Source organism: Triticum dicoccoides, chromosome 2B (assembly GCF_002162155.2).
Source record: "Triticum dicoccoides isolate Atlit2015 ecotype Zavitan chromosome 2B, WEW_v2.0, whole genome shotgun sequence".
NCBI lineage: Eukaryota > Viridiplantae > Streptophyta > Magnoliopsida > Poales > Poaceae > Triticum > Triticum dicoccoides.
The window spans coordinates 732468815-732481351 of record NC_041383.1 but is presented as its reverse complement, the minus strand read 5'-3'; positions in this window follow the sequence as shown (position 1 = coordinate 732481351).

Here is a 12537-nt window from a genome sequence, read left to right as displayed (position 1 = left end):
TTGCACTAAGGTCCGCCACTGAGGGTAAAAACTTATTTTTGTCATTTTTTGGTCGTGCTCAGTAGCGGACTTGCGTTGTCACCTCATTGAAGGCGTCTTCTATTGGACGAGTGCTAGCCTTCAACGGTTGGTCTCGCCATCCATGATGATAATCATCGTCCTGATGATTTTCGACGGAGGTGTGAGAATGGCATTGTTGCGTAAGAGGTTGGTTTATTCATAGGTGTTGCATTCATTTCTTGTATGGTTCTGTCGTAGTTGCCTATTTTTTGTACTTCTCTTGTTAATGACCTTGGCATTTGCATCAACTTTAGTAAAGATGGTTGTGTGCATTGGGCGATACGTCATTCAGCTAAAAAAAAGTTCAGGGTCAGTTGATTTTCGCAACCGTCAGATGCGAAATCAACGGCCCGCACAATTCTTCAACCTCCTGCACCTTCCTCCATCCTTTCTTCCTCCCACCGCCAGCCACCGCCGCCCGCGGCTGGGGGTGCTCCCGTGACCACCTCGCCGGCCCACACTCCCCTAAATCACCCCTACCGCCGGTCTTCCACCGCCCCCGGCCATCCTTCTAGCCCCACCCTCTCGGGATCAAGTTTTTTCCCCGGCAAAGCCCCATCACCGCGGCTGTCCACCAACGCCCCCACCCTAAACCCTAAGATAGATAATGTGGTATTCCTCCGATGAGCCCCTTCCTTCTCTTTCCTTCCCTCCAATGAACTGTCAAAAATCAATTGACCCCAATCTAAAAATCAGCAGACTGTTATTTAGCTAATGCGGTGTGCATCACAATGATGCGGAGGCTGGGGTTTGAATCTTGTTTAAAGGAAAAACTATATTGCTGTTGCCGTTGCCAATCAGCTAAAAGGATACTCTACTAGACACACGATAAGATTGAGGAAAAAAAGGAAAACACATGTGATGCGTACAGTATCAGACAAGCCGTGCATGCGTCTGGGTACAGTGGCGGGCGGTTACGCAGGCTTACATGGAAATGTTCACATGACATCGGCGTGTGCTGGAGAAAGCGAAGTCTGAAGAATCGTTGCCCATGCCTTGCCCGGTGGATTGGATCCCCTCGGCGCGCGGTCAGGTGGTGGCGGAGGCGAAATTCACTGTTTTGATTTTTTTTTTAACTTAAGCACGATTTGACCCTACCGTTATTGTCTTTGTCTTTGGCGGAGGCGAAATTCACTGTTTTGGCGGAGGCGAAATTCACTGTTTTGACCCACGTGTGCAACTTTTTTTCGGATCTGACCTTTTTCTATCGTCATTGTCTTTGGCGGTAGGATAGCACATCCTACCGTCAAGGCCTTTGGCGGTAAGACTTACTTACACCGTCACGCCCTTTCGGTGTGAAAAGGACCCTACCGCCATGGTCTTTGGCGGTAGGAGCATGCATGTAATTATAATAGGGGCACGCATGCAATAAAAGATTATTTTTTGTAAAAAAACCCTACCGCCATAGCCTATGGCGGTAGGGTTACACGTCCTACCGCCATCGACTACGGCGGTAGGTTCCATTCCGCAAAAAATAAAAGTGACGGTGCAGGTAAGTCCTACCGCCAAAGGCCTTGGCGGTAGGGTGTGTTACCCTACCGCCATAGACAACGATGATGAGAAAATGATCAGATCCGAAAAACTTTTGCATATAAGGTCAGATCGTGCTAAACTAATGAAAAAGGTCAAAACAGTGAATTTTGCCGGTGGCGGAGGCTCTGTGCAGTGGGCTGGTGCATGTGGCCCGACGCTGTCCGGCAGTCATCGATCCCGGCCGCATGCATGTGCTCCCCGCCCGGGTTTTGGCGTCGTCTCTCGTCGGACTCGTAGCTTTCGGGCCACGCAGCACGCCTCCGAGCTTGGCTTGGCCAACTCTTTGTGGGTGTTGCATGAGTGCTAGTTTTTTACCTAAAGGTACGAGCATTGCAATGCCGTGTACATGTAGAGCTTCAGCTTGGTCATGGCGTTGTAATTAACGCTGTTTTCTCCTCAAAAGATATACTCCAACAAGCTTTGTCGCCCGAGGACTATAATTGTAGCCTAGTAACAGAAGCGCAGTCCAGGTACAGTTTGATTACAAGGTAGTCATAGTAGTGCGGTGCAGGTACAGTCAATTGCAAGTACAACTGTTGTTAATTAAGTAGTAGTACATGTCTTGTTTGGCATGCATTGATCGGTCCGGCCGGTGATGAAGCTTTGCCTTTCGGTAATTGCCACACGAGTTCTTTTTCCTTTCCAATCAATGCTGAGCACCAGGCCGGCCGGGCGCCTTTCACTGCCTGAAGAATCTGACCCCTGATCGAAGCCGTGATCTAGATTAACTGCCCTCGGTTCACAAGACACGCTCCCTACCCACGCTACGGTTTTCCATTGATTCTTCTGACGACTCTAACAAGTAATACTAGCAGGTTCTGGCGACTTGTAATGCCTGTCTAAAAAATTCATTATCCAGGAGCAACTGACGGTAGATCGATGCACGCACCACTGAAATCACGCTCGGTTCGTGGTCGCATCCGCACGGGTCCTTGTCACGCCCAAAACGCTCGCTGTTCGCCGCTCCAGCACGCGCAACGCTACAAAATAATCCACAGTCCACATGATAAGTTACACGAACATGTCAGCATCAGCAGGGCAGCGAGCGTCACATACGGATCGATTGGTGAGCGCGATAGCAACGTGCGCAGCCGAGCTCGGCGCCGGGAGGTCGTGGCGTGGCGTTGTCGGTTGCCGGTGCCGGTCAACCGGGCGCCGACCGACCGTCTCGCTCCAGGACACGGAACTCGATACGAATATGATACCCGCGGCCCCTAGCTACCCACCCAAGTTCAGTGGGACGCGGCCGACGCGGCGCCGATAGCTGATGGGTAGAAAAATGTGAGAGTAGCGGAGCGCGATACGGCAAATCCTGCGGCTTTGGCTGGGTGTGGTCTTCGTGTATAATGGCCGGCCGGTATGGTGGTTGCCGGCGCGGTCCGCCTCCCATCCGTGCATTATTAGGGCATCTCCAGCCGCCTTTCCAACAGGCCCTCCTCAGGCGATTTTGCCGCGCCGGCGCCAAAAAAAGGCCCCAGTCGCGTCCCTAGAAATTCGTTTTTCACCGGCTCGGGTCAAAACTGGTGCCGGCGGACCCAGGCCGAACCCGGCACCCTGGGGGCGCTTGGGGAGCCGGCACAAGCGAAAAAGGCATGTGGGCCCGCCCTGGAGGCGACCCGAGGGCCTTTTCCCGTCGTTTCTTGACGCTTTTCCCTCGCATCTCTCCCGCTCGCTCGCCTTCCTCCCGCCATTCTCTTTCTTTCTCCCGCCAAACCCCCTCCCGCTCGCCGCGAAGAAGCACGTCATGCCACCGAAGAAGTATGCCATGCCGCGCGCGGCGGCAACCGCGGCTGGCGCCGTGGCCCAGCCGAAGCAGAGGAAGCCGAGGGCGCCTCCATCGAAGCCACCGGGCCTGTCGAACGCCGAGTGGAGGGTGGAAGTTCAGCGGCGCGAAGCAGTCACCACCGACAGGCGGAACAAGGCCATAGCCAAGAAGGCCCGCGACAACGCGGCGCGCGCGGCGGCGTCTTCCTCATCGGCCGACCAGGCGGAGATGAATCCACCCGTCGTCAGCCACCCCCAGTACGCGCCCTGGGGACAGCAAGGCGCCGGATCTCCATGGGGTTCATCGTCGCCCGGCTACGCCGACGGCGACGCGCACGGTGGGTTCAACCCAAACGTGACCTTCCCTCATGGTCACCCCGCTACGTGCACGCCCTCGCCCGCCTTCGTCGGCGTGCAGTACCCTCCATACAACTACTCGCCGCCTGCCGCCTACGCGTCCACACCGACGCCCCATCTCTACCGCGGACCGCTACCCTTCTCGCACCTCGGCGACGCCGACGACACGGGAGCCAACATGGAAGACATCATCGCGACAGGATCGACCGCGGCCGCCGCGTCTCCCGGGTTCGCCACCCAGGACGAGGTAGTGGACCTCAGCGGCGACATGGAGGCCGAGCTCGGCTACGTCTACGGCGACGACGCGCAGGGGCCCGAGGAGGAGGAGGAGGACGAGGAGGAGGAGGAGGAGGAGGAGCCGGCTCCTGTTCCGACGAAGGGGCGCCAGAAGAAGAAGAAGCGGGCGGCTAGGTCAGGCGAACCACGCATCAAGTGGGCGTCCAAGGAGGAGGAATGCCTCGCCGAAGCATGGAAAGTCGTCTGCCTCGACCCGACCACCGGCGCGAACCAGAGCTTGGAGACGTACTGGGACCGCATCAAGGCCGAGTTCGACGAGCGGAAGCTCGTCGACCCCTACTTCAAAGGCGTCTACATGCAGCGCGGCTCCAAGGCGATGGCGAACCATTGGGGGCGTATCCAGTTGGCGTGCAACAAATGGCATGGAATCGTCGAGGAGGTCGCGGCTCGCCCGGAGAGCGGCGCCAGCGTTGAGGATCAGGTACGCACGCCGTTCGCCCGCATATCTTCGTCCCCTACGCCCGCCGCCCGCCAACTGTTCGTCCCTCCGTGCAGCTGCTGCGTATGTTCGCCATGTATCGGGGCGACAACCAAGACGCCGACTTCAAGCACCTCCACGTCTACAAGCGCATTGACAAGTGCGAGAAGTGGGCGGAAGTCCGACGTGCCCTCGATAAGGCCAAGGAGACATACAAGCCGGACGTGACGACTCCGGGCGCGTCAGAGGGGCGGCCGGACGGCCACAAACTGGCAAAGAAGGGGAAAAGCACCGAGCGGCAACCGCGCGAGTGCAGGAGTCCATCGAGCATTGCCTCGCCGACGCCCAGGCCCGGGCCGTCATACGCGAAGAGAAGACCGAGGCGCGGTGGTCGTCGCTAATGAAGAACAACGCCATCAAGCTCGACCTGCTCCGGACGAACGTCGCCGCGAAGAAGAGGAACACCGACATGGCTTTTCTGATGAGCGGGGCGGACATGCTTCAGAGCAACGACGAGAAGCTCAAGGCGTGGTACCTGGTGCAGCGCGGCCTCATCCTGAACGAGCTACCGACGGCAACGCCGACGACGCCCACGACCACACGGACGCCAAGCCCGAACGACGCCTCTACATCGCCGCCCAGCAGTGCCGAAGCCGCGCCGACGCAGCCCAGCACCGAAGTAGCTCCGACACCGACGAGCCCGCGCACGCCGACTCCGCCAACGCCTGGAGCCAACCCCGCCGAGTGAATCGTTGCGCACGCGAACTTGCGGCGGCGGCACTCTGTTTTTTGTAACGCCAGACTACGTCCGATTGCCGGATTTGCGGCGTCTTTTGAGAGCGGGAACAACCAAGTTTAAATTTCCCGCATCCTGGGGCTGGCGCGTGGGGGCGTGACTGGGAGCTAGGTAGCCCCCAGGGGCCGAACTAGCGCCGGCATGCCCCCAGGCCGCTCTATTTAGGCGCTCTGGGGGCCGAACGGCTGGAGATGCCCTTAAGAGCATCTTCAGCCGTTGGCCCCTCAGGAGGGGCTAAAAATCTCCCCTGAGGACGCACCGACGCTAACCCGCGCACTGGGTGCGTAATGCCCCCAGTCATGACGCCCATGTTATTCTAAAAAATTTAAACACGGCACAAACACGTCGCAAATTCATTGCAAACTTCGGCGAGTTCGTTCAAACCTAAACATATTTTACAAAAAAAGGAAAAACTACTAGGGCCCGCCACTCGCCGTCTCCATCGCCGATCCTCGCCGTCTGCCTCGCCGCTCCCCGCTGCCCGCCGCCCGCCGCCCGCCCTCGCAGTTCTATATGCCGAGGAGGTTGTAGAACCGCTTGTAGTCGCCGCCGTCCCTGCTGCATCCCTCCCCCGGTTGGCGCGGCGGGTTGGACGGTCCGGGGGCGTCCTCGTCGTCGTCGCTATCGAGGATGACGAAGCCGTGCTCGTCCTCGCGCCCGCGCTTGCGGGCTTCGATCTCCTCCAGGGCCCGGCGCTGCCGGACCATCTCGTCGCGGAGGTAGTCATCCCGCGCCCACTGCAGGGCATCCTCATCGGAGAAGCCGCGCTGGGCTATCTCCTCGTACTCCGCGGGGAGGCTGGGCTCCGGCTTGGGCTCGACGAGGATGAAGCGGCCGGATGGGGGGTGGAGTCGCCGATGCGGACGCCGGAGCTGCGGATGCGCGTGCTGACCGGCGTGTCCTGGGGCTCCGGCTTGACAGGGCGGAGGCAGGGAGAGCCGGACGAGCGGCCGGACAATGAGGAGGACGCGCCGGGCCGCTCCATACGCCTCGACGTCCACGAGCTCCCACAGCGGCGTGAGAAGGTCGGGGGAGCGGGGTACTCGAGGCGCGGCGTGTTGCCGCCCTCGATGTACTCGAGGACGGCCTCCAAAATGCGGCCGGGTACACCCCACCACCGGCGCCGGCCCTCGGAGTTGAGCCTGCCGGAGGGCACGACGCCGTTCGTCGCCTCGAGCTGCTTGGCGTGTCGGCGGCGGAAATAGGGCTCCCAGAGCGGGCTGTCGGGGGTGTACCGCGGGTCTTCCCTCGCCGCCGCAGCAAGGACGTGCGGATGCGTGCGATCTCGGCACGCCGCGGCGCCCCGATGGGTGGTGGTGGCACCGGCACGCCGCCGGCGCTGATCCTCCACGCCCCGGGCACCCGCATGTCCGGCGGGGCCGGGTACTCGTCCTCGAAGAGGAGGCGAGCCTCGTCCTCGTGCAGATGGCGGCGCCCGAAACCATTCGCCGCCGCGCCGTCGCTTGGGAAGCGCTCAGCCATCCTTCTGAGCTGGAGACGGCGAGAGGAGGAAGAGGGAGAAGTAGGCGCGTCGGCGGTGTAGTGTGTGTGTATCTCCGGCGCGCTGGTTCTCGGCTTATATAGGCAGAGGCGCCGCGCGGTAGGCTTGGCCGGTGCGTTACGTGTGGCGGGAGGCGTGGCAGGCGATGGGACGTGCGTCGCCCGTGAGGCACCAATGGAGGTTGACCGGCACGGCAGCGCGCGCAGCTTTGGCATTGATTCGCCGCGGGAAATGAGGCGATGAGGACGACGAAGCGGCAAGAAGAGAGTCGAGTCGCTGACGCGGCTGGCCCACGGCGCTTTCGCGCCAAAAAATATTCGCCCGACGCTCCCGAGCGCCCCCAGCGCGCCGGGTTTGGGTTGTGTCCGCCGGCGCCAATTTCGGCCCGAGCCGACGAAAAATGGACTCCTGAGGACGCGACTGGGCCGATTTTTTGACACCAACAACCGAAAAATCACCTGGAGGGTCTTGTTGGGGGCGCGACTGGAGATGCTCTAAGCTCCGAGGACGGACGGGCGTACTCCTAGCAGAGAGCGTGGCGTCCATACTCGCTGCAGTGTGAACTGGTCGGCTGGTCCAGTGTTCTTTTGTGTGCGCTTAGCTGGAAATTAACCTCTCGGTCCTCCTTGTACGCACGTACTGTACGTTGCTGCCAAGACTCACAAGTTACAGCAAGAGCCAGAATTGAGTTATTATTAGTGGGACAAGCCAACGGTTGCTTTCCCATCGTACGATGAATCGTGCTAGACACCTCGATCCTTCTCATGCATGAGTAGTCGATCAGGACAACGTCTCCGTTTTCCGATCAACCATGGACGAGTGAATTGCAAAAAACATCAACATTTCAGGCTAGGTTTGCAGTATCCATACATATACGGAATTGTGCCAAAAAACACTAATTTTTTCTTATTTTTTTGCAAAAAACACTGGTTGCTCGTTTGGACCGTTTTAAGTGCGTTTATGACAGAAGGGGCCTGCATCTGTCGACGTGGTATCACTGTTCACACGGAGATGCCGTTAGACGGCGTTACACGCCGCTCGCGCACCGGTTCGAGCCGGGCCGCTTAGTACTCGAGCCGCTCGGGCCCGTTGCGCTCCTATCCCTCTCTCTTCCTTCCCCGCACTCTCTCCTTTGAGTCACGGCAACGGCTGGCGGCGCAGAGGGCGACTGCAGCGGGTCTGCCAGCGTTGCAGACGATGGTCCACCGGTGGGAGATGTTTGCGGGAGCTCAAACCCTAGCTGGCCGTCGGATACGAGCAGCCCCAGCCAGAGCCCCCAGCACTGTCTCGAATATGCGGCAGCAAGATCTTGGGCCAGGGCAGTGAAGGAGAATCCGACGGAGAGCCACCGGATTGCCTCGTCGTTCGGCGGCGTCTAGTGAGTTCCCTCTTCCCTCTTCCATCTTCCCTCTTCCCTCTTCCTGTAGATCGATTCTAGGGTTAGGGTTAAGTTTTTTTGGCACTGCTAGTGATGTAATTTAGTGCTCTCTTAATTGTGATTCTAGGGTTATGGTTTGTTTTTTTGGCACTGTTAGTGATGTAGTTCAGTGCTCTATTAATTGTGATTCTATGGTTAGGGTTAGGATATAGTTGTGGTTGATGTAGTTTAGTGCTCTGTTAATTGTGATTCTAGGATTCTGGGGTTAGGATTTAGGTTTTTTGGCACTGTTAGTGATGTAGTTTATGCATTTTTATTTATAGTACATTGTTGCTCTGTTTTAGTGCTCTGTTTTAGTGCTTTGTTAATTAAGATATTCTTTTTTAGTGCTCTATTAATTAAGATATTTTAATTATTTGTGTGTAGTTTGAATGATGTTGTTTGGCAAGTTAGAATGCACTTCCATGACAGAGACAACTTGGAGAGATCAGTTTGCATTTCAGACATAACATATTATAATTTGGTTGCCCTGATAGAGACAGAGGGATATGGGCTGAATGATTTCATGTATTTTGTGAAGGATCCTGGCGTGGGGATTACTGGAATGGATGAAATTTGTGATGATGATAAGGTGGATGAAATGCTTGACCATATTGCTAACAATGATCAGAATGTAGTTAACTTGACAGTGGTTAGGGGCACTGATCCAAGACCTGCAGATTTGAACTCAGGCTCTCTGTATGAGGAGCAGCTTCCTTTGAGCCAATTAGGAGAGAAAGTTGTGTATATAGTAGATCCTTCTGGTGTTCTCTTAAGATCACCACCAAAAAGTAAAATACATAGTCAACCAGAGCCACTGCAGTTCTACACCACACAACAGAGCACAAACCATGATATGCAAGTTTCTTTGGATACAGATGCTGCCATGGAACAATGCATTGCAGTAGAGCAGGATGAAATGGAGACAATAATGGAGTTGAAGAGGAGAACAAAGATTGACAAATTTAGGAAACATAAGATTGCAGCTGAGCATGTAAATAAGGTTAAGCAGAAGCTCCCAATTCTGCTAACTGAAGATGATTCAGATCTGGATGCAGATGAGGACTATCTTCAGAGGCTTAATGAAATGAGGAAGCAAAGAGAGGATCCACTCATTCATTTTGATGGAGACACTGATGTGGATGAATTGTATGAGGAAGATGAGGAAAGGCAGCATGTGGAGGTGGAGCAAGAGGAGCAGGTGCACCAAGAGGAGCAGGTGGAGCAAGATGAGCAGGTGGAGCAGCAAGATGTGCCTACAAAGAAGAAGAAAGCTAGAAAAGGGCCAACAGAGAGGTCACATTCTAGCTTGGAACAGAGATTTGAGGATGTTTGGGCACCATCATCAAATGAGGAGGCAGATATTGGTGTTTTGAAGCAGGAATATGATGATGGATCTCAGGAAGTACAATTTGTTTTGCCCAATGGAAGGAAGAGCAGAGCAGTGAGATCTTTGCCAAGGATCTAGTACAGTGAGGAGAGAGAGAACTGAGAGGAGCAGTTTTGCAGAAAACTTTGTTTCCTCAATGTATATCAGTTTAGGAGAGCAATTCAGACATTGCACATAACTCAGAATAGGAATTATGAGTTTCACAGAAACTGCAATGACATCATTATAGTTGTGTGCACAAATGCAAAATGCCCTTTCTTTATTGCAGCTTCTGTTGTTGCAAATGAGACTACTTTTAATATTAGGAAGGCAAATTTTATGCACACATGCCCAGCAGTAGGAGAGAACACCAAGGTCACTGCAAAATGGGTTGCCCACCAGTGTGAGGCAATGATGAGAGTTGATATTGGCACACCAGTCACCACAATAATGCAGACACTAAAGAAGAAATATGGAGTAGAGATCTCCACCCATATGGCCTATAGGGCTAGGAAGCAAGCATTGAAGGTTGTCCAAGGAGATCAGAAAGGACAATACACTAGACTAAGAGATTATTTGCAAGCTGTGTTGGATACAAACCCAGGCTCTAGATTTGTTGTGACTACTAGGTATCTACCACTGCACCCAAGCAAAAACCCTAAGTTTCATGGCCTCTTTTTCCGTCTAAGTGCTTGCAAAGAAGGGTTTTTGAATGGATGCAAGCCATTCATATGTACATTTTATTTACTAAGTTGTGAATTGTTTATGTGCTCACATTACATACACTATCTTCTCACAATTGTCAGCTTTGCAGGTCAACAGATCAACAGGTCAACAGATCGTTGCTGCAACAGGAAGGGATGGGAACAATAATATCTACCCTATAACATTTGGAGTTGTTGACAAAGAGGACAAGGACAGCTGGACCTGTTTCTTAACACAGCTTAAAGATACACTTGGTGGAGAAAGTGGGAAGTTTGATTATTATACCATCATCTCTGATAGGCAGAAGGTAAACATCTCTTCTCACACAATATTGCCATTGTTTCATATGCACATTGCTCTAGCTTTATTTCATAGGACCAATGATTAGATTTATTTCCTATTGTTTCAAACAGGGGCTGTTAAATTCAATAAACCATGTTTTCCCCAATTGTCCACAAAGATTCTGCCTTAGACATATCTATCAGAATTTCCAAACTACTGGTTTTAGAGGTAATGAATTAAAGAAACACATGGATGCAACTAGCTACTCTTACACTGAGAATGAACACCTTGATGCAATGAATGCTTTGAAAAGAGAGTGTAAGGATGCTTGGACATGGCTTCACAAAATACCTGTTCATACTTGGTCTAGGCATGCTATGGATTTTAATTGCAAAACTGACCTGGTAGTGAACAACATCAGTGAGGTGTTTAATAAAATGATATTAGATGTCAGAGGCAAGCCAATAGTGATCATGATAGAAGGACTTATGACAAAATTGATGGTCAAATTTAACAAAAATAGAACTAAGACAGAGACAGCAAATTGGGAGATTTGCCCTACCTATGCTGAAATGTTAGAGCAGACAAAGTACAACTCAAGGTGGTGCCAGACTTTGATGGTTGGTCCTAACATTTACCAAGTGACTAGTGGAGAAAACACCTACTCAGTGAACTTGCTGGATAGAACATGTGGATGTAGGAAATGAGATATGACTTCTATGCCATGCAATCATGCAATTTCTGCAATAGTGAAAGCTAAGTTGCCGCAAGAGGACTCTGTGGCTGATTTCTTCAAAAAACAAATGTACAAAAAAGCATTTGCACATATCATATTTCCTGTGCCTGGTCCAAACCTGTGGCCAAGGACAAGAACTCAGGACATAGAGCCTCCAATATTCAAAGAGAAGGTTGGGAAGCAACAAACAAAGAGGAGGAAAAACCAGTTTGAGAAACCAGCACCAAGAGATACATCTAGGATGGCATCTATTACTTGCAGCAACTGCAAACTTGTAGGGCATAGATACAATGTTTGCTCCAAGCCCCTCAAGCCAGCTCTTGCTATGAGATTAAACCAGCATCAGGTTAGTCAGAGTAGCACCTCAATTATCTTTATTTTGTCTCCATTATAACTCACATTCCTTAACTGTTTTTGAAATGCAGCCAAACAGGTCACATGCTTCTACTTCAACAACAAATGCATCTACAACTGTTGCACCACCAAGGAAGAGGCCATCTTCATCTACTGCTGCACCAGCAAGGAAGAGGCCATCTCCATCAGCTACTGCTCCTACACCTGTTGCCACTACACCTGCTGCTCCTCCAAGGAGGTCTCCCAGGAAGCAAGCTACACCTGCTGCCACTACACCTGCTGCTCCTTCAAGGAGGTCTCCCAGGAAGAAAGCTACCACTGTCGGTGCAGCCTCTAGCTCTGCTACAGGAAACAGGTCAACTTTTCAAACTCCAAGACAGAGTGGAAGAAAAAAGGACTGTTTCATACAAATTTAAAGAGTACTTCTATGCTTCTGGTAACTAGATCTCCTTGTCTTTGTTGGCTTGTGATGCCTTTGTGTTGGCTGTGAACCACATTATGCCTTTGTGTTGGCTGTGAACTACATTATGCCTTTGTTGGCTTTCAGAACCTATGATGCCATTATTGGCTTTGAACTAGCTTATGCCTTTGTTGGCCTTGAACCATTGTTGGCTGTGAGAACTTGGATGTTTATCTTCAATGTTGCCTTGGATGGATGTGAGAACTTGAAATGTTGGCTGTCTTGGATGTTTATGTTATATGTTGCCTTTGGATGCAGTAGATGTTGATTGAGTTTGTTGGCTGTGATGCTGGTGATTCTGATGATGATGATGCTTACTATAGTTCTAGGGTCCCTCGGTGTCGAAAAACCCACCAAAGTGAGTCTAGGGTCACTCGGCGTCGAAAAACCCACCAAAGTGAGTCTAGGGTCACTCGACATCGGAAAACCCACCAAAGTGAGTCTAGGCTCCCTCGGCGTCGAAAAACCCACCAAAGTGAGTCTAGGGT